The sequence below is a fragment of the Schistocerca gregaria genome, chromosome 7 (assembly GCF_023897955.1).
Source record: "Schistocerca gregaria isolate iqSchGreg1 chromosome 7, iqSchGreg1.2, whole genome shotgun sequence".
NCBI classification, from domain to species: Eukaryota; Metazoa; Arthropoda; class Insecta; order Orthoptera; family Acrididae; genus Schistocerca; species Schistocerca gregaria.
The window spans coordinates 405,949,189-405,971,231 of NC_064926.1; positions in this window are offsets into that span (position 1 = coordinate 405,949,189).

The following is a 22,043-nucleotide window of genomic DNA, read 5'->3' on the forward strand; positions in this document are numbered from 1 at the left end:
TGTATATTGCTGTAAGAGTCTTCCCCTGAACATTTCTGTACTTCCAGCTTTCGTCGATCAGTTGAAGTGTTTCTTCTGTTACCCAAGGTTTCCTCGCGCTTCCTTTGTTTGTATGCCTGCTTGTTCAACATCTGTGATTGCCTTGTTTAGAAATGTCCACTCCTCTTCAACTGAACCTCTTACGGTGGTATTCATTGCCGCAGTATCCACGTTCTCAGCGAACTAGAAACGCATCTCATCATTCCTCAGTACTTTGGTATCCCTTCTTCCACACAGATTTTTTTGGATGATACTACAGTCTGTCATTCGTTATTACGAAATTATGTTCTGATTCTATATCTGCTAGTGGGTACACCTTACAATCCAATCTGTGATTTCGGAATCTCTGTCTTTACACAATGAATATCCTGTTCAATATCTTCTTATACTTTCTCTGTCTATCTATCTTCTGGCTGAGACCTTGGCATATAATATACACAAACTGTCCTTGTGAGTGTTGGTTTGCTGTCGAATCTGATGAAAAAAACTCTATCACTGAACTGTTCACAGTAGCTCAGTCTCTGCCCTTCTTTCCTACTTTCTTGCTCCCGTTAAAGCATTGCAGCTGCTGTTGATTTTACCATATATTAGTCTGACCATACCACCCAGGGTAGCCGAGACCGTTAACGCGCTGCTTCCTGGACTCGGGTAAGCTAACAACGAGGGCTGGTGTGACGGCCAGCCTGGATGTGATTTTTAGGCGGTTTCCCACATCCCGCTAAGTAAATACCGGGCTCAGTTACATGGCTCGCGGACATCTGAACACATTCACACTATTCCACGGATAACACTAGACGCAGACAGTTGGGGTACACTCATTCTTTCCCTCTGCACCCCGTAAAATTAACTTGCCACACCCGATTAACCAGCGCATCCCACCACTTAGGATTAATGCTTGGAAAGAGATATAGAGTCTGACCATAAATTCTTATTTCCATTTAACTTCACCCAACCCATTTATATCTAGATTGAGCCTTTGCACTTCCATTTTCAGATTTTCTGCTTTCTCTACTATGTTTAAACTTTCAAAATTCCACACTCCAACTCATAAAATGTTATCCCTTTCCACCTTGGTAGTCCCCACCAGGAGTTCCGAATGGGAGACTAATTCGGATTCTTTTACCAGTGGAGAGATCATCATGACAATTTTTCATTTACAAGCCGCATTTCCTGTGGATACACATTATGCGTCTTTCATGCAGTGATTTACATAGCTCTCTGCACCCTCACGCCTTTTTTTCGGCAGTTTCCCATCCGAAGTGCAATAGAGCGCTCTGAACCTCTGTCATCTTCTCTGGCCTCTTTGAAAACGCCGTTGGCAGAGGGATAGTGTCAGGTAGACAGTTACCGATGTGAATGATTGGGTCAGCACGGCCTTAAAGAGACAAATGCAACACACAGTCTTCAGCAGTCGATGATCGACTAATATAGTGCGTTCCCACAAATTCTGACTCTTAATGTGCTACTCCTTGATATACTAACATAACTAACGCAGGGTCACTTATGTGTGTCAGATAAAATTAGAAGTTTCTGTGATGGATGACAGGGAAAACGTGTCTCCAAATAAGCGATTGGTGTCTATGATAGGAGCAGTTTCTGATAGTAATTTATTACGATACGTAGAACAGTTTCTCAGACGCACGGTATAACATTGGCCCATGAGACGGATATCGTTAGTGGCATGTATTTATTAAAAGCTGCGTACTTTGGAAAACATATTCAAACTGTATTCATCCCAGTGTCTATTATATGCCAACCATTCATAAGACATTATGACCTCATTTTCTCCCAAAAATGTCAGTTCCTCATCTTGTATATGCCTTTCATCAGAAAAATCTTGTTATAGTTACAGGCATCAAGTTTTGATGATCTTGTAGAGACAAACTACTATATTATTTCTGGATTATCGTTGGGTAATGAGCTGTGTCATCGCAACCTGCATGCTCTGCTCGGTAGAACCAAGTAAACAATGAGAAGTCGGGAGGGCAGACTTATGCAAAATATCTAAAGAGTTGATTTGGTCACCACTAATAGCTGATACACAAAATTATGGCGATATCAGTATTCTCAGTACTGGAATTACGAATACCATCGGACATAGTGGTGAAGAAAATACTTTTAACAAATCTGTTTACGTACAGCACAACGAGTACGCCCAGGACAGTTTCCCAGTATTAAAATTTTTGTTGCTTTTAAATAATAAAAATGTGACTCAACCTTTGTCTACCCATTACACAAGAGAACCCAATCAATATATAAGAGCTCTGCTTCTAGTCACAGTAAGCAGGCAATAGTAGTCTCTGCTTTACACAGTCGTTTCAGTACATCTGAGTGGTAGTTCCGCCACTTACAGTGTAAAATTACGGTGGAGGAAGCCGTTTATCGAGATCCTACTATCTAGTGTACTAGGATGGTCACTATATCGGTTACACAACTTTCTGATATAGTATTAAATTTACAAAGAGATAACCACATCTGTTGTCTCCATAATTTAGTTTAAAATCAGTGGCTTACCAAATTTGTTATTGTGTGAAATTAAAAGTGTATGGTCAATACCCACTGGTGATATACAACAGTGTAAAATGACTCTCGAATAGATACTTCACCTACGTTTACAGATTTAAACATACTTTCGACTCCTTTTACGTCTTTACCTGTGCCACATCAGTAGATATGGAGCAGTCAGCAATGGACAATTCCTTAATATCTTCGTTTCATCGGTGTTGATAGTAACACTCACCCACAATTACTTACTTCGAAGTGTCTCATGCTAGAGGGCATAGGGCATGAAGACGCTATACGTGTTGTACATAACATGACGCTAAAGAAATCATTTACTGAAGCTGAAATTTCAACATCATGCAAATTCTAAAAAAAAAAAAAAATTCTTTCTCATCTGTCTCATGAAGCATATGTGCGTCTTCTTCAGGTCCTACAGTTAATCACATAAGTAGTTCCTACCACTGGCTCAGGCATCATAAGATCCATACGATAACCAGGTGCCGTGGGCCACTATTCACCAGGAGCGTATATTCCAAATGTGTAGTGACCAAAATGGTCACCACCGGTGTAGTCACGGTGACAGTGGTGATTACACGTTCAGGATGTATACTTCTGATGCACAGCGAACCGCGGTACCTGGTTATTGCATGAGCCAGTGACTGGACCTACTTATCTGGTTAACAGTAGGACCTGAAAATGAAACAAATTTATCGTTGCAACTAGTCATCTGAATAACGACTGCTTTAAAAACGCGGCTGTGATGTTCCATTTCCTTATATTGTCAGCCGCTGTCCTGCGCCCACAGGAGGCATGGACTTTCACGAGTTGAATAACGATGCTAGTCCATCTTTAATACAGATAAAACAGAGACTTTTAATTAAAACACTGTATGCGTATTGCATTAATATTAATACACCATTTATTCGCATTTTACATATCAAATGCCGTCTGTTAAAACGAAGATTTAATGTGATAATTCTCTGCAATGGGAAACTGCGAAGGTCCGTATTGTACGCTGATTTGGCTGATAACAGAGCTAACAGTAACATAAAAGCTTGGTGTTGACTATTTTTTGATAGAATAATATTTTCCGTTCGCTTAGCTCGATGCCACTTTCCATGACTTTCGACATTGTGCTGTCATATTCTACATACAGTCTTCCAATTTTGAGTTTTGTTTGAGATAACTGGAGTGCAGACAGCAAGCTCTACATTCGCCTTTCCTCCCAGAACCCCTGGAGTAGTAGCAACAGCCAGCAGACCAGCGATGTTGTGCTTCGTACTGAGTTCGCAATGGGCAGAGAGTTTATTATCTTAGGCAGTAGATAGCGCCTGCAACGAACCAGGATTTGCGACAATATTCATACTAGCGTGAACAGCTGGAACACAATACTGCCAAATGAAACAACTAAAAGTGTCCACAGTGCTTTTCCACATAATTTCAATCGCTGATGTTGGCAATCGCCAGCCACAAAATACAGAAACTATGCCTACTACCGTTGCAAAACCAGACAGTCAAGTTGGAAGATGTTTATATTTTGTCCACTAATACAACATCAATATACTGCTTTTCATTTCGTTTTCCCTCCTACTATCTTATCTGCCGCGGCCCGAATTCACGCATTCTTAGCGACGTTGCGACGCACAAGGCAAATTACACAACATATTTACTCAAACATTTGCAAGAAAATGTTTGTTGGCATACCTAGATAATTTTACTGTACTGCAGCAATATTAGAACCAGTCCAAGTGTGTGTCACCAGCCTCGCTTTGATCGACGAATCAGAGTTAAACATATCATTTCTCCTAAACCAATGATTAATGCCGTGTAGCTATCTGACTGCAGTTAGCAATATTCTCAAATCTGGCCACTGGATTGAAAAATGGACAACTCTAGCAGTTAATACACCACCTTTAGATGGGTCCCAACAATATCAACAAAAGAGGATAAAACTTCACAATCAACAGGTCACGAGATACGAAAAGAACACTACACTTCAGGTTACCACGGAAACAAATGTAACTTGTTGGCTTCACTTAGAACTAGCTAAATAGGACTCTTTCACTGATCGTCTCTTCCAGCTAACTAAACTCTCCATGGTTTGGTACAAAATCCATTCTGACAGATCACTTGTGCATACATTAATCCGCAAAATACGCCTATTAAATCAGCAGTATCTAACTGGAACTCCAGGTGGTCACATGGGGTGCATTTTTGAATTCTTGTAGAACTTCCGGACTGAAAACACAACTTTGTCGGTCACGAAAGAAGATTAACTACCGACTTCCGAAATGCCAAACATTTTAAAACGCTTCCTCCGGCCCAGAGGACGCACGAAATGTCTTCGACATCAGTAAGAATTGCGAGCACACGTCACTACTTGACATGCTCCAGACCGTTCAACGAAGTTATTTTACATTCAGGCCTCTTAACCGAGCGGAATGCTCCAGCCACATAATACTTAGATTACTGAGTTATTTCCAGACTGGACAAAAGCCCCTTAAACTGGATGCCAGAAACGAGTTATTTCCAGACTGGACAAAAGCCCCTTAAACTGGATGCCAGGAACTAACTCTGGCGTCACAGACAGCCACCGCAAGGTCAGGAATGATGTTTGATACGCTCTTCCTTGATTTTGTACTGCCACTTATTTTTTGGACGATGTTAGGTATTACATGCCCTACTTTATCCCCATCAGCTCCAGGGCTTTGATCATACATCATATTACAGAAGGCTTTCTGTGAGTTGGCGAATGCCATGAAATTAGTCTGGTTTTCCAGGAACCTTCATCCAATACTAAGCTCAAGAAAGAACAATTTTCTGAGACCAACTGTCATCTCAATGGGAAGGCTATAAGGAGTTAAACAACTGCCGGTAAAATTCTTTCCATACTACAATGCAACTCTCGTGAGGTCAAGACACTTTTAGGGGATGTTTGGTACGGTAAGAGATACTGATGAACTTCAGGTGTTATGAAATGGTCGGGGACATGGAATCCCGTTGTTTCTAATACGTCGAGTGGTGCTCCCAGCCAGGAGGTGCCCGATCTACTTCAAAATGGTGACTTTATGCTATGTAGCGGGTTCAGTTCGCCTCCAAACGTGGTGTGACTTAGTGCACAGAAAAACCGTTTCCGTAGTTTCACAAAAAATTTTGAGGGAAGTTTTTAAAAATATGAAAAAATTATTGAAAATCAACACCAACGATTAAAACTACGCAATTTATTAAATAGAAGAGTAGTATATAGATGTTTATTGTTCGACTTTTGGCTATGGATATTGTTGATTCTGTTATGCTGTTAAGTCCAAGATGTCGTGCTGGGCAATATAGAATGCTCGTTACTCCATACAAACCACCTTTACTGTGCAGGCGCTGAAAACGAAGATTATATTTGCGACAAATGCTGACAGATAAATGTTAAACGAGTCACCTTTACCACGTACACTGTTGTGACAAAAGTGTGGGATAGATATACGCGGATATACAGGTGGGCGGTAGCATCGCGTACACAAGGTGTAAGAGGGCAGTGCATTGGTGGAGCTGTCATTTGTACTCAGGTGATTCATACGAAAAGCTTTCCAACGTGATCATGGACGCGCGATAGGAAGTAACAGACTTCGAACACGGAAAGGTAGGTGGAACGCCGACCGTTGTAGACGAGCGGTTCTAGGCGCTGCAGTCCAGGACCGCGCTGTTGCTACGGTCGCAAGTTCGAATCCTGTCTCGGCCATGGATGTGCGTGTTGTACTTTGGTTAGTTAGGTTTGAGTAGTTCTAAGTTCTAGGGGACTGATGACCTCAGATGTTGGGTCCCATAGTGCTCAGAGCCATTTGAACCATTTTTGAGCCATTCCACTTCGCATATCGTTGGGGAATTGAATATTCCGAGATCCACTGTGTCAAGAGCATACTGAGAATACCAAATTTTAAAGATTATCTCTTATCACGTGCAACGCAGTGACCGACGACGTTGATTTAACGACCGAGAGCAGTTGCATTTACGTAGAGTTATCAGTGGTAACAGACAAGCAGTATTGGGTGAAATGACTGCGAAAACCATCGTGACACGTACGACGAGAGCATCCTTTAGGATAGTGCAGCGAAATTTGGGGTTAATGGGCAATGGCAGCAGACAAGAGTGCCTTTGCTGACGACAAGACATTGTCTTCAGCCCCTCTCTTTGGCTCGTGACCGTATCGGGTGGACTCGACCGGAAAACCGTGCCGTAGTGAGATGAGTCCCGATGTCAGTTAGTAAGAGGTGATGGTAGTGCTCCAGTGTAGAGACCATTCGCAGACATTCATTGACTTCATGTTCTCCAACAAAGATGAAATTTTTATGGATGACAATGCATCATCTCACCGGGCTACAACTGTTCGCGATTGGTTTGAGAAACATTCTGGACAATTCGACCCAGGTCGCCCAACACGAATCCCGTAGAACACTTATGGAACACGAATCGAGAGGTCAGTATGTGCAAAAGATCTGCACTGGTAATACTTTTGCAATTGTGGACAACATTAGAGGCATCATGGCTCAGTGTTTGTACAAGGAACTTGCAACGATTTGTTGAGTCCATGCCACGTCAAACTGGTAGACTATTCTGTGCAAAAGGAGGCCCGACACGATATTGGGAGGTATCTGATGACTTCTGTCACCTCAGTGTAAATAAATATTTTTTCAGAGCTTGTTTTGAAGTAAAAAAACTTAACAGGTTTGTTATCGAATGAAATTATTTTTTTCTGTTCAAAAATGGCCTTAAGCACTGTGGGACTTAACACCTGAGGTCATCAGTCCCCTAGACGTAGAACTACTTAAACCTAACTAACCTAAGAACATCACACACATCTATGCCCGAGGCAGGATTCGAAACTGCGACCGTAGCAGCAGCGCGGTTCCGGACTGAAGCGCCTAAAACCTCTCGGCCACGCCGGACGGCATTTTTTCTGTTACTGATAAGTAATTCTTTTAAAAGTTTAAGTTTCTAACAGTCTCAGGATTGTGTTTTGGTACATAAAATATGTATTGTCCCAAATTTACATGTTTAGCCTATCTGCAATTTTGCAAACCTATTCCTTATTTAACTACTGTTCCTTGCTAGCCTCCAAGAGAAACTTTTCCCTTTTCTGTGGTGAGTTTTTTCAAATAAATACACATATGTTTTTTGCCAGATAACTGGAGATTACGATAAAGAGCGTTTGAAAGCTAAATATTCATTTAGCAACCGCAAAAGTAAATGCTCTTCCATGATTCCCTATCTCCATTTCTGTCTATGCTAATGGCCTAAGCTTCCACAGGAAGGAAGATCATAATGAAAATAGATGTTAAGAAGGATTTGCCATTTTTATTATTTATACTTTTCTTTCTATTTCCTCAGGCTTGATTAGTTCATGTGTACGACAAGCTGTCCGTAAATTTCTCTAAACATTTGTAATGTAAATATAAATTTTAATCTAATTACACCACTTCTAGGTTGGATCATCAGTTTTGGAAATTGGAGAAATTTGATGCATTTTTCCGTCACTGATGTGTCTTCTTGCTCTCTTACTTTCTCAGCACAGAAGGAAATATGATTACAGTTCAACGTTCCGTCGATTGCAAATTCGTTGGAAACAGGTCTTAAGTAAACATTTGACCTGTTTGGTCCAGGAAATTGGCCACACTCTTCTAAAGAAACCATCACGACAATCTCCTTAATCAAATTAGGATACAATGAAAAGAATAAATGTACTAGCTTGTACGAAATTTACGAAATTTGGACACCGCTCCTCTGGAATGCAATTCCAACAGTTTCGCCACTTACTTCGTACCCTCATACACTCAATAAAAAGTAAATGATGACGCAGACAACTGTAATGCCAACTGCGAAGTATTTTTTCCAAAAAATTCACATCACTGCCTTTCAAGGCACGGTCTCTGTCGCCGCTATTGTAGGGAGGGATTGTAGCGACTTCAGTCACACAATCGACAAAGTTTACAAATACCTTCTCTGAATTCTAAACCTGGACTGTGCACTGTTGCAGGATGGGGTACAATACCTGTCTCCACTCTTTATGGTGTAAGTAGGCTGTTTAGTTTTTTTTGACTGGTAACGCCACGTAGCGCTCTGAAAATCACTGGCTGTGCTGTGTGCAGTCTGTGGCTGGTTTGCATTGTTGTATGCCATTGGAGTGTTGGGCAGTGGCAGTTGGCTGTTAGCGGCGCGTAGCTTTGCGCAGTTGGAGGTGAGCCGCCAGCAGTGGTGGACGTGGGGAGAGAGATGGCGGAGTTTTGAAATTTGTAAGACTGGATGTCATGAAATGCTATATATATTAAGGTAAATACATTGTTTGTTCTCTATTAAAATCTTTCATTTGCTAACTATACCTATCAGTAGTTAGTGCCTTCCGTAGTTTGAAACTTTTATTTAGCTGGCAGTAGTGGTGCTCGCTGTATTGCAGTAGTTCGAGTAACGAAGATTTTTGTGAGGTAAGTGATTTGTGAAAGGTATAGGTTAATGTTAGTCAGTGCCATTCTTTTGTAGGGATTTTTGAAAGTCAAGTTGCGTTGCGCTAAAAATATTATGTGTCAGTTTAAGCACAGCCTTGCACAATTTTTCTAAGGGGACGTTCCAATGGTAACAGCTGAAGGTATACCCAGGTAAACAGCTACTTTCACAGTGAAATCTGGGACTTACGACGATTTTGTCATGACGTCCTCCTCATTACTACCATCCCATATTCATCAATATACTCTAATCACAGCATCATTCTCCTACTAAAGTCTTATACACTTAAATGATTCTACCATTGCAAAGCAAGGAGTTATTTATCTCTGTTAACATACTTGGACGACAAGGTCTTGACAGTAACTTCAAACAGAGTCCGGCACACAAAGAAACAGCCGAAAAGATTGCGATATTGCCTACAACAATCATAAAGTTATCATTAATTTATCATTAGCAACTAATTATTTATTAGTAATTTTAAATCAATTAGAAATGTACACTCATATTATTATTGGCCCATCTGACAAGCAGACACGCATGTTTTAATTCTAAACTGGTGTCGTGTATTCTTTGCAACTTCTAGTAAGATGGACACTACAGAAGCCAAATGCGTTTACTTTTATTTCAAATGTAAGACTGTACCACTAGTAACATGAGTTATCGCGGAAACTAATATGCTAATTTTTATTACATGTATACAACTGTGTTACTTTTTGATGTAAATAGCCAATATATAACCATATTTTGATAGAAATTGTGCCTTCTCAAACGGCAGATAGAATAAGCTATTGAAATTGAAGAAGTTTGGAATAAAAAAATCACCTAAGCCTCAGGGAGCTCAACAAAACTGTAATAACTAGGAATTAATTGTTTATCAATAATTTGAAACGATAAAATATTACACGTCGAGAAAAAAAACGATGATTGCTCAGCTGTCACAGTCTCACAATGCTATTCAGTACACAAAACACAACTGTTGTTTGTTCTGAACAAATTCTAGTAGCTTGGGCAGCATAAAAGATAAAAATGTTTACTTTTGTTCTTTCGTTTTTAAAATGTAAGAATATTTAACTTGTAACATGAGTTGCCTGGTAAAGGAATGCGTTATTCTTTAATTAGCACTAAGCCCTGTGGTGTGTAGTGATCTAAGTGACCAGCTCACAGCCATACATAAAAGAATAAAAAATCGTTATACTTAACTTGTAAACTGTTTCATTCTGCACCATTCTGATAGAAATTGCGCCATGATCAATGGAAGATGGAATATCTAACGAAGTTAAAGACAACACAGAGATCAACTAAACTACAACTGGAATTATTAATTGTGACGAAATGTGGATAATATTGTTGGTCAGCCGAATTTGGGGTTAAGTTTTAATACTCTTCCTATACTTAAATGTGAAATGAATAAAATCTAGATGAAAATACCAGGAATGGGAAGGGTACTGTTTTCAGTATTGAAGAGGACAGGAAAATACTTGGGAAACCTTCCAAAGCAACAAGGCAGAAAAAAATGAATGATAAGATGTCTTTCAAAGAAGAAAGAATACTGGTATTACGTCTATTGATTCATAAAGGTATTCTTGTCAGTTACTAATGTAGTTAATGATGACTGATTTTACATACCTGCAAATTGTTCAGATATATGACTTAAGGTAAAAGTCGTTGACTGTGGTCTAACGTTCTTTAATTAAACGGAAAATAGTAGTGTTAAAGTTTTATTACAAAAATTAATTATGTATTTGGATAATAAGATCTGGAACAGTTGTTAATGAACTTTCTAGTGTTATTATCTGGATTCGCATTATGGTTTCCGATGGTACGCCTTTCTGATATCTTGTACACGGAAGCTGTTATGGGAATGACTTTTCTGTCGCAAAAACTCTTCTGTATTACTTAATGTTGATGTTTCCATATTCTGGAACCATGTTAGAATTACCATACATTTTAATATTTAAAGTACACGGCTGGTATGCGAGAATCTTTACAGATTTATTACAAAGTTAAAAAGGAAGCAATTCCCAAACTGACCACAGAAATTTCAACAGAAGTGATTTGAACTGTCCAGGGGACCGCGACGTGCAAATAAAAGAAGCCATGAAGGGAATCCAGTGCAGTTTGTGAATGAGAGATTGCTGTCATCACGAAACAGCCTCGTTTACCTTTCTGTGTGATCGAGTCACTAGGCCAGAACTAATATTCCGTTTTAATCGGTATTTCGGCACAACAGCCCCAAAAGAGAGTGCCGGTGAGCGGCTATTACCGACAAAACGCTGAGCCTGACGAGGAAAAACAATTTAGAATTGCAATCACATTCTACACGAGGATTAACGCGACCGGCACTGTCTATCACTCAGAGACCACAAACAGGAACCAAGATTGCAAGCGTAGGATAACACACAAGCGTTTTTCTTTGATATAGAGGTAGACCGCTACCAATAATAAATTTCAGTTTATCTGAGCGAGAAAATTCAGAAAGATATTTGAGAACCCTACACATTTAATTTCCATAACGAGGGAATGCCCGCTGTACTGAAGCCAGCGGACTGGCATTAAGGAATAGCAGTTGTTCCAATATCTAGAGCTACAGCTAAACTCCGAAAGACACCGTATAGTGTGTGATGGTGGGATTTGTTAGTATCAATGTCACTTCCTCCCTATCCTGTTCCAGCCCTGAATGATTATCGGGTGTCACTATTATTGCCAAGCTTCACTGTAAGCTCAGCTCTCTCTAATTTAACTTTCGTGGTCTTATTGCGAGATATATGTCGGAGGAAGCAATATATTGCTTCAAACTTCCTGGAAGATTAAAACAGTGTGCCGGACGACGACTCGAATTCGGTAGCTCAGTCGGTAGGCACTTTCATGCGAAAGGCAAAGATGTCGAGTGCGAGTATCGGTCCGGCACACAGTTTTAATCTGCCAGGAAGTTTCATATCAGCGCAACTCCACTGCAGAGTGGAAATCTCATTCTGGAAACACCCCCCAGGCTGTGCTAAGCCATGTCTCTGCAATATTCTTTCATCCATGAGCGCTAGTTCTGTAAGGTTCGCAGCAGACCTTCTGTGAAGTTTGGAGGGTTGGAGACGAGGTGCTGGCAGAAGTAAAGATGTGAGGACAGGGCGTGAGTCGTGCTTGGGTAGCTCAGCGGCCCCCATCCTCTATCCGTTTCTTCTTTCTTTTTTAAAAATATAATGTTCAGAGGTATATTTAGAACTGGGGGCGCACGACCGTCCCAGTTAGCTTTAGGGTGAAAGTGGGGGTGGCGCTAGCTTTGTTTTTGTTTTTAGCTTATATAGGTTTTGGGGGTAATATGGGTGATAACGGCCAACGCCTGAGCTGGAAGATATATATATATATATATATATATATATATATATATATATATATATATATATATGTTTTTAGCTTATATAGGTTTTGGGGGTAATATGGGTGATAACGGCCAACGCCTGAGCTGGAAGATATATATATATATATATATATATATATATATATATATACTTCTCCCCATGATTCATGGACCTTGGCGTTGTGGGGAGGCTTGCGTGCCTCTGCGATACATATGGCCGTACCGTAGGTGCAAACCACGACGGAGGGGTATCTGTTGAGAGGCCGGACAAACGTCTGGTTCTTGAAGAGGGGCAGCAGTCTTTTCAGTAGTTGCAGGGGCAACAGTCTGGATGATTGACTGATCTGGCCTTGTAACAATAACCAAAACCGCCTGGCTGTGCTGGTAATGCGAACGGCTGAAAGCCAAGGGAAACTACAGCCGTAATTTTTCCTGAGGGCATGCAGCCTTACTGTATGGTTAAATGATGATGGCGTCCTCTTGGGTAAAGTATTTCGGAGGTAAAATAGTCCCACATTCGGATCTCCGGGCGAGAACTACTCAAGAGGACGTCGTTATCAGGAGAGAGAAAACTGGCGTTCTACAGATAGGAGCGTGGAATGTCAAATCCCTTAATCGGGCTGGTAGGTTAGAAAATTTAAAAAGGGAAATGGATTGGTTAAAGTTAGATGTAGTGCGAATTAGTGAAGTTCGGTGGCAGGAGGAAAAAGACTTTTGGTCAGGTGAATACAGGGTTATAAATACAAAATCAAATAGGGGTAATGCAGGAGTAGGTTTAATAATGAATAAAAGAAATAGGAATGTGAGTAAGCTACTACAAACAGCATAATGAAAGCTTTATTATGGTCAAGATAGACACGAAGCTCATGCCTACTCCAGTAGTACAAGTTTGTATGCCAACTAGCTCTGCAGATGATAATGAAATGTATGATGAGATAAAAGAAATTATTCAGGTAGTGAAGGGAGACGAAAATTTAATAGTCATGGGAGACTGGAATTCCATAACAGGGAAAGGGAGAGAAGGAAACATAGTAGGTGAATATGGATTGGGGGTAAAATATGAAAGAGGAAGCCGTCTGGTAGAATTTTGCACGGAGCATAACTTGATCATAGCTAACACTTGCTTCAAAAATCATAAGAGAAGGTTGTATACATGGAAGAATCCTGGAGATAGTAGAAGGTATCACATAGATTATATAATGGTAAGACAGAGATTTAGGAACCAGGCTTTAAATTGTAAGACATTTTCAGGGGCAGATGTGGACTCCGACCACATTTTATTGGTTATGAACAGTTTAAAACTGAAGAAACTGCAAAAAGTTTGGAATTTAAGGAGATGGGACATGAATAAACTGACTAAACCAGATGCTGTACAGAGTTTCAGGGAGAGCATAAGGGAGAAATTGACAGGAATGGGGGAAAGAAATACAGTGGAAGAAGAATGGGTAGCTTTTACGGATGAAGTAGTGAAGACAGCAGAGGATCAAGTAAGTAAAAAGACGAGGGCTAGTTGAAATCCTTGGGTAACAGGAGAAATATTGAATTTAATTGATGAAAGGAGAAAATATAAAAATACAGTAAGTGAAGCAGGCAAAAAGGAATACAAACGTCTCAGAAATGAGATCGACGGGAAGTGCAAAATGGCTAAGCAGGGATGGCTAGAGGCTTATCTCACTAGAGGTAAGACAGATATTGCCTACGGGAAAATTAAAGAGACTTTTGGAGAGAAGAAAACCACTTGTATGAATATCAAGAGCTCAGATGGAAACCCAGTTCTAAGCAAAGAAGGGAAAGCAGAAAGGTGGAAGGAGGATAATAGAGGGTCTATACAAGGGCGATGTACTTCAGTACAATATTATGGAAATGTAAGAGGATGTAGATGAAGATGAAATGGGAGATACGATACAGCGTGAAGAGTTTGACAGAGCACTGAAAGACCTGAGTCGAAACAAGGCCCCGGGAATAGACAACAGTCCATTAGAACTACTGACAGCCTTGGGAGAGACAGGTCCTGACAAAACTCTAGGATCTGGTGAGACAGATGTGTGAGACAGGCGAAATACCCTCAGACTTCAAGAAGAATACAATAATTCCAATCCCAAAGAAAGCAGATGTTGACAGATGTGAAAATTACCGAAGTATCAGTTTAATAAGTCACAGCTGCAAAATACTAACGTGAATTCTTTACAGACGAATGGAAAAACTGGTGGAACCGACCTCGGGGAGGATCAGTTTAGATTCCGTAGCAATGTTGGAACACGTGAGGCAATACTGACCTTACGACTTATCTTAGAAGAAAGATTAAGGAAAGGCAAACCTACGTTTCTAGCTTTTGTAGATTTAGGGAAAGCTTTTGACAATGTTGAATGGAATACGCCCTTTCAAATTATGAAGGTGGCACGGGTAAAATACAGGGAGCGAAAGGCTATTTACAATTTGTACAAAAACCAAATGGCAGTTATGAGTTGAGGGGCATGAAACGGAAGCAGTGGTTGGGAAGGGAGTGAGACAGGGTTGTAGTCTCTCCCCGATGTTATTCAGTCTGTATATTGCGCAAGCAGTAAAGGAAACAAAAGAAAAATTCGGAGTAGGTATTAAAATCCATGTAAAAGAAATAAAAACTTTGAAGTTCACCGTTGACATTGTAATTCTGTCAGAGACAGCAACGGACTTGGAAGAGCAGTTGAACAGAAAGGATAGTGTCTTGAAAGGAGGATATAAGATGAACATCAACAAAAGTAAACGAGGATAATGGAATGTAGTCGAATGAAGTCGGGTGATGGTGAGGGAATTAGATTAGGAAATGAGACACTTAAAGTAGTAAAGGAGTTTTACTATTTGGGGAGGAAAGTAACAGATGATGGTCGAAGTAGAGAGGATATAAAATGTAGACTGGCAGTGGGAAGGAAAGCGTTTCTGAACAAGACAAATTTGTTAACATCGAGTATAGATTTAAGTGTCAGGATGTTTTTTATGAAAGTGTTTGTATGGAGTGTAGCCATGTATGGAAGTGAAACATTTACGATAAATAGTTTGGTCAAGAAAAGAATAGAAGCTTTCGAAATGTGGTGCTAGAGGAGAATGCTGGATATTAGATGGGTAGATCACATAACTAATAAGGAGGTATTGAATAGAATTGGGGAGAAGAGGAGTTTGTGGCACAACTTGACTAGAAGAAGGGATCGGTTGGTAGGACATGTTCTGAGACATCGAGGGATCACCAATTTAGTATTGGAGGGCAACGTGGAGGGTAAAAATCGTAGAGGGAGACCAAGAGATGAATACACTAAGCAGATTCAGAAGGATGTAGGCTACAGTAGGTACTGGGAGATGAGGAAGCTTGCACAGGATAGACTAGCATGGAGAGCTGCATCAAACCAGTCTCAGGATTGAAGACCACAGCAAAAACATTATATAAACAAAAGTATAAAAAGCAAACAAAGAAAAATAGAAAATGAAAATGTTGGACAAGAAAAGAAAAATAAAAGAAAGGAAAAAAGAGGCGCCTTGTCACGGATTGTGCAGCGGGAAAAATCGTGGTAGAGCACTTGCCCGCAAAAGGCAAAGGTCCCGAATTCGAGTCTCGGTGCAGCACCCAGTTTTAATCTGCCACGAAGTTTCGTATCAGTGCATACTCCACTGCAGAGTGAAAATGTCATTCTGGAATATATTCCTTGACTCTCTTAGGAACATCCTTATGGGAGGGCCTGTATGCCCGCGTAATACAAATATACTGATAGACGTCGGAGACAACGTCTTGGAGCGTCAGTAACCTCCCACCACTAACGGACTGCTTCCTCCGGAGTGCATCCTTCATTGGGCCAAGCAGATGGAAGATGGAAGGTTCGAGGTCTGGTCTAAGGGTGGACGAGAAAGAACTGTCCAATGGAGTTTTGCTTGATCCTCTCGGGCCGGCAGAATTCTGTGAGGCCGTGTCATGTAGAAGTTCATTTGCTTTTTTGTTGCAAAGTCGGAATGTGTAAGATGCAGGCTGTACCATGAATGTGGAAGAACAGTCCAACGAGGTTCTCTTAGTCCACAGAATTGTATGAGGCTTTGCCATGGAGAAGGAGAAGTTCGTTTGTAGTTTTGTGGTGACGAACACGTTGAAGCCGTTTTTTAAATTTTCTGACGGTTGCACCATAACTGACATCATCAAATAGAATAGCCCGTCCAGAGTCCCAGAAGATCGTAGCCATAACTTTAGCCGCCGAGGGTGCGGCTTTGAGCTTTCTCTTCGCAAGAGAGGTGGTGTGGCGACACTGTATGGATTGCCTTTCTGTTTCCGGTTCGAAGTGAGAAACCCATTTTTCATCGCCTGTGACGATGATTGACAAAAAACTGTCACGATCAGCCTTTTAACGCGCAAGCAATTCTGCACAGATCGTCCTTCGTTGCTCCTCATGTCTAGTGTTAGGCGGCGAGGAACCCAGCGGACATACACCTTCGAGTACCCCAACCGGCGGACGAGTGTGTCAGCAGCACCAGCAGAGACGTGCAGATGTCTAGAGGGTTGTTTGTGTCTACAGATCACTTCGAACGAGAGCATCCACACGTTCCAACATTGCAGGACTCACAGCTGTGTGCGACTGGTCGGCACGCCGGAGATCTGACAGAAAAAAAAGGTTCAAATGGCTCTGAGCACTATGGGACTTAACATCTGTGGTCATCAGTCCCCTAGAACTTAGAACTACTTAAACCTAACTAACCTAAGGAGATCACACACATCCATGCCAGAGGCAGGATTCGAAACTGCGACCGTAGCAGCAGCGCGGTTCCGGACTGAAGCGCCTAAAACCTCTCGGCCAACCCGGACGGCATTCTTTCTGTTACTGATAAGTAATTCTTTTAAAAGTGCCAGGTTTCCGTTGACATTCTGCAGCTGTTTATGAAAATCTGTCATTCTCTCGTTTTCTGCTAAAACAAACTGAATACAACTGTTGCAGACACTTCTCTAAAGACTACTGGCTGTGCACGGCTCGTGTTCATGCCATTTATTGTTTGTCATCTTCTACCACGGCACTAACGCATACCCGTGGTCTAGCGGTAGCGTCTTTGATTCATAATCAAAACGTCTTCGATCCCGGGTTCAATCCCCGCCACTGCTTAAATTTTGATAAATAGTCAGCATTAGCAGACGAAGACTTCCGGCATAAGAAGTCAGCCTCATTCTGCCAACGGTCTTGTCAAAGAGGGCGGAGGAGCGGACAGAGGTTCAGGGCACTCTCTTGTCCTAGGGGTGGGAAACTGTCCCTAAAGGCGGAAGAATCAGCAATGATCAACGGCATGAGGATGCAGAAGGCAATGGAAACCACTGCATTAAAGACACGTAACGTGTATCCACAGGAAATGTGACCTGTAGCTGAATAAGTGTCATGATGATCTCTCCATTGGCAAAAGATTCCGGAATAGTCCCCCATTCGGATCTCTGGGAAGGGACTGCCAAGGGGGAGTTTACTATGAGAAAAAGATTTAATAATCAATAAAAGGATAATGTTCTACGAGTCGGGGCGTGGAATGTCAGAAGCTTGAACGTGGTAGGGAAACTAGAAAATCTGAAAAGGGAAATGCAAAGGCTCAATCTAGATATAGTAGGGATCAGTGAAGTGAAGTGGAAGGAAGACAAGCATTTCTGGTCAGATGAGTATCGGGTAATATCAGCAGCAGTAGAAAATGGTATAACAGGTGTAGGATTCGTTATGAATAGGAAGGTAGGGCAGAGGGTGTGTTACTGTGAACAGTTCAGTGACCGGGTTGTTCTAATCAGAATCGACAGCAGACCAACACCGACAACGATAGTTCAGGTATACATGCCGACGTCGCAAGCTGAAGATGAACAGATAGAGAAAGTGTATGAGGATATTGAAAGGGTAATGCAGTATGTAAAGGGGGACGAAAATCTAATAGTCATGGGCGACTGGAATGCAGTTGTAGGGGAAGGAGTAGAAGAAAAGGTTACAGGAGAATATGTGCTTGGGACAAGGAATGAAAGAGGAGAAAGACTAATTGAGTTCTGTAACAAGTTTCAGCTAGTAATAGCGAATACCCTGTTCAACAATCACAAGAGGAGGAGGTATACTTGGAAAAGGCCGGGAGATACGAGAAGATTTCAATTAGATTACATCATGGTCAGACAGAGATTCCGAAATCAGATACTGGATTGTAAGGCGTACCCAGGAGCAGATATAGACTCAGATCACAATATAGTAGTGATAAAGAGTAGGCTGAAGTTCAAGACATTAGTCAGGAAGAATCAGTACGCAAAGAAGTGGGATACGGAAGTTCTAAGGAATGACGAGATACGTTTGAAATTCTCTAACGCTATAGATACAGCAATAAGGAATAGCGCAGTAGGCAACACAGTTGAAGAGGAATGGACGTCTTTAAAAAGGGCCATCACAGAAGTTGGGAAGGAAAACATAGGTACAAAGAAGGTAGCTGCGAAGAAACCATGGTTAACAGAAGAAATATTTCAGTTGATTGATGAAAGGAGGAAGTACAAACATGTTCCGGGAAAATCAGGAATACAGAAATACAGAAATACAAGTCGCTGAGGAATGAAATAAATAAGAAGTGCAGGGAAGCTAAGACGAAATGGCTGCAGGAAAAATGTGAAGACATCGAAAAAGATATGATTGTCGGAAGGACAGACTCAGCATACAGGAAAGTCAAAACAACCTTTGGTGACATTAAAAGCAACGGTAGTAACATTAAGAGTGCAACGGGAATTCCACTGTTAAATGCAGAGGAGAGAGCAGATAGGTGGAAAGAATACATTGAAAGCCTCTATGAGGGTGAAGATTTGTCTGATGTGATAGAAGAAGAAACAGGAGTCGATTTAGAAGAGATAGGGGATCCAGTATTAGAATCGGAATTTAAAAGAGCTTTGGAGGACTTGCGGTCAAATAAGGCAGAAGAGATAAATAATATTTCATCAGAATTTCTAAAATCATTAGAGGAAGTGGCAACAAAACGACTATTCACGTTGGTGTGTAGAATATATGAGTCTGGCGACATACCATCTGACTTTCGGAAAAGCATCATCCACACAATTCCGAAGATGGCAAGAGCTGACAAGTGCGAGAATTATCGCACAATCAGCTTAACAGCTCATGCATCGAAGCTGCTTAAAAGAATAATATACAGAAGAATGGAAAAGAAAATTGCGAAGGCGCTAGGTGACGATCAGTTTGGCTTTAGGAAAAGTAAAGGCACGAAAGAGGCAATTCTGACTTTATGGCTAATAATGGAAGCAAGGCTAAAAAAAATCAAGACACGTTCATAGGATTTGTCGACCTGGAAAAAGCGTTCGACAATATAAAATGGGGCAAGCTGTTCAAGATTCTGAAAAAAGTAGGGGTAAGCTATAGGGAGAGACGTGTCATATACAATATGTACAACAACCAAGAGGGAATAATAAGAGTGGACGATCAAGAACGAAGTGCTCGTATTAAGAAGGGAGTAAGACAAGGCTGTAGCCTTTCGCCCCTACTCTTCAATCTGTACATCGAGGAAGCAATGATGGAAATAAAAGAAAGGTTCAGGAGTGGAATTAAAATACAAGGTGAAAGGATATCAATGATACGATTCGCTGATGACATTGCTATCCTGAGTGAAAGTGAAGAAGGATTAAATGATCTGCTGAACGGAATGAACAGTCTAATGAGTACACAGTATGGTCTGAGAGTAAATCGGAGAAAGACGAAGGTAATGAGAAGTAGTAGAAATGAGAACAGCGAGAAACAACATCAGGATTGATGGTCACGAAGTCAATGAAGTTAAGGAATTCTGCTACCTAGGCAGTAAAATAACCAATGACGGACGGAGCAAGGAGGACATCAAAAGCAGACTCGCTATGGCAAAAAAGGCATTTCTGGCCAAGAGAAGTCTACTAATATCAAATACCGGCCTTAATTTGAGGAAGAAATTTCTGAGGATGTGCGTCTGGAGTACAGCATTGTATGGTAGTGAAACGTGGACTGTGGGAAAACCGGAACAGAAGAGAATCGAAGCATTTGAAATGTGGTGTTATAGATGAATGTTGAAAATTAGGTGGACTGATAAGGTAAGGAATGAGGAGGTTCTACGCAGATTCGGAGAGGAAAGGAATATGTGGAAAACACTGATAAGGAGAAGGGACAGGATGATGGACATCTGATAAGACATGAGGGAATGACTTCCATGGTACTAGAGGGAGTTGTAGAGGGCAGAAACTGTAGATGAAGACAGAGATTGGAATACGTCAAGCAAATAATTGAGGACGCAAGGTGCAAGTGCTACTCTGAGATGAAGAGGTTAGCACAGGAAAGAAATTCGTGGCGGGCCGCATCAAACCAGTCAGAAGACTGATGACAAAAAAAAAAAAAAAAAAAAAAAAAAAAAAAAAAAAAAAAAAAAAAAAAAAAAACGGTACTGCCACCTCTTTTTCTTATTCCATTTATTGGCATCACAAACTTCCTCCTGCCTTACTTGCCCGTGAGCGGCAGCAGTAGCGCGTATCGATAAGTGCGCTCTCGTACTATTTCTGGAGTGACCGATAATATTTCTGGGTGGTCGTGTGTGTGGCACTCAGTTGGAGACGGACCAGCAGTGCTGTCGGTATGCAGCAGCAGTGAAGTCGGGGACGGAGCGCCGGTGAGGCAGCGACAGCCAGTAGTCGCCAACCGCTGTCGATACCCATGAACTGTCCGACGGAGGGAGACTGGATCGGGACGACCGCTGGTTGGTCGTTCGGTTGGTCGTCTCATCGACCGACGTATATTTGGCCCTTTCAGCGTTTTCGGCCTTGGCAGTTGGTCGGTTGGCGTGGAGCAGCGAGGAAATCTCCTTGGCGCGTGTCTGGCCGGATGGCTCGCTGGTGGCACTGACGCGCCGTCGGAGTATGAGAGGCCGTTCTCATTGCTGCGAGGTCCGTGGCTCACCGATCCCGGACACGAATGTTGAGTCTTTACTGAATCTACCAGCCAGCCCCAACTGTTCACATCGTGTCGCTTGAATTTCGTTGTGGGCTGTTGGGACGTTCCCGTGAGCAACAACGTGTGTTTTCAAGTTGGCGAAATTCTAGCCACCCTCCTGTGGAGTTTAATTTAACTTGATTATTTTGGAAATTAAGTGCACCAGCGGAATCTTCTGGTTTGTGGCCGTTAAGGTTCCGGTTAACTACCCTGGCCGTTAACGTAAATTCAGGTTGTGGATTTTCCCCGTCGTGTTGTGGCGGTCGAGCGTGGCGTGTAGTTTGACAAGTGAATGTGTATTTCATTGTGGGCGCCGAGACCTTCTGCATTGTTCCATTGAACTCCTTGTAGTGTGCTAGTTGGGTGGAGCGGACGTCATTCTGTCGCTTGCTCCGTTGACTGTCTGTCCGTTGGGTTGCCGTCGGATTGAGAATTTGTTGGGCCGACTGCCTGTCTCTCCTAAGCGAGCGTTAGTGTTTGAATTCCAGGCCAACCCTTGGAAACTTCTGAGCGCCGTTGCATGTGCTGCCTTTTCTTATTTATCCTCGTTTGTTTATCGATGGCTTCTAGCCGATTTTAAGTTAAAGTTGTTTTGTCCTTAGGGCGTAAGATTGTTTGGGCCTTCAGCCTAATTGAGAGAAATGTTTTTAAGATAAGTCTTTCTGCCTTTTAAATTCAAATTCCTGTTTTTGAGTCTTAAGCTATAGGGA